The sequence below is a fragment of the Suncus etruscus genome, chromosome 14 (assembly GCF_024139225.1).
Source record: "Suncus etruscus isolate mSunEtr1 chromosome 14, mSunEtr1.pri.cur, whole genome shotgun sequence".
NCBI lineage: Eukaryota > Metazoa > Chordata > Mammalia > Eulipotyphla > Soricidae > Suncus > Suncus etruscus.
In genome coordinates, this window is record NC_064861.1 from 60,383,643 (window position 1) to 60,385,137 (window position 1,495).

Genomic DNA, 1,495 nt, shown 5'->3' on the forward strand with positions numbered 1-1,495 from the left:
TCAAGGCAGTAGCTGCCTTCTGGGAGACCTGGGAGCAGGGCAGGTAAATTTGCCTATTTTGCTGGCTCTGTGGTCATGAGTAATCAAGGTATATTAATATCACAAGTGGTTTCATAAGACAAAGGGAAAATGTTCCTGATTCTTCTAGACCCCAACATTAGAGCAAGGTCCATGAAAGGCGTTGAATAATTTTTTTTAAAATAAACAGTACTAGTTGATGAAATTTTGATATCCCATCAGGTGCTGTGTCATGCTGAAACTTTATAATCCTCAGAACTCTCTAAACTGGGTTCTAGAATCAACTTGCCATTGAAAATTGGGCCGCATATGAAGCCAAGCCATGGAACATCAGTGGAATACCAACACTAGGGCTTAACCAGTAGACAAGGATCTGTAGGATGCAATAAGATCAGCAGGCTGCTATGATTGTCCATAGCTCTCCCATCACCCACAATCTTCCTAAATTTATCTACTTCCTTTTCATGATGGAGCTTATGAAACATATGTAACAGGTATCTAAAGAATTAGACACATGTGTCCTATAGAGGCAGAGATAGGAATTTCTTCTCACTCTCCAATACTTGGTTTGTATTTCTAAGCCTTTTTCCTGCTGCCCTCTCTGGCCATCAGACCTCCTTCATTACTATCCTTCTCATATTGAGTAGCACCCACTCAGGAAGTTTGTCCTAAATACTTCCTAGAGCTGGGAGCACTCTCACCAGTCCCCCAGGTCACTCTTTCCCTGATTCACTTGTATTACATTAAAAATTACTGCCAGGCAAGTTATCAATCCTTGATTAGCCAGAGAAGAGCTAGAGAAGAATAAGCTGGACTTACATTTCCTGTTTAATTTGCAGGAAATTAACTTTGCATCTAAGTTCTAATAAACTGATCTCTGCATGTTTTGTCCCCATATTTTGTTCCATTCTTTTTAACTACTCCTAATTCTATTCTTCCACAGTAGCTCATACCTCAGCTCAGTATCTCTCCCCTGGATCCTAAGGCTCCCAGAGTCCTGACAGTCACCCAGTCTTGGTTCAAACTCAGGTTTCATGCCAGATAAGGAGGCTTGTTAAGTAGACTTCCTGGAAAGTCATTTATCTCATGTCCAGCCACTGTCCTCCTGGGCTTGTGATGCAATAAGGACCCTCCCCTCCACACACACATATATGAGGTTCCTAGACAGATGATTTGTCTCTAACTTGGTTCCCTGATGTAACACCTCATTTGTCTCCATCTAACGGATACATTTACCTTTTAACACCTTCTCTAAATTAACCCTTTGATAAAAGTCAAAGGAAAGAAGACAATCACTTTCTGAGCACCAAATTATCAGTGTACTATTCCCTGGGCAGTACAGTGAGATTTGGAGACCCAGGGTAGAATTTGGGGAATAAGATAGAATTCTGGCCCTTTGGTCAGAAAAAGGGGCTTCTCACATGGGGGAGTCCCCACTTCCAATCCATGGCCTGGAGGTGTGGACAGGTTGACAGAG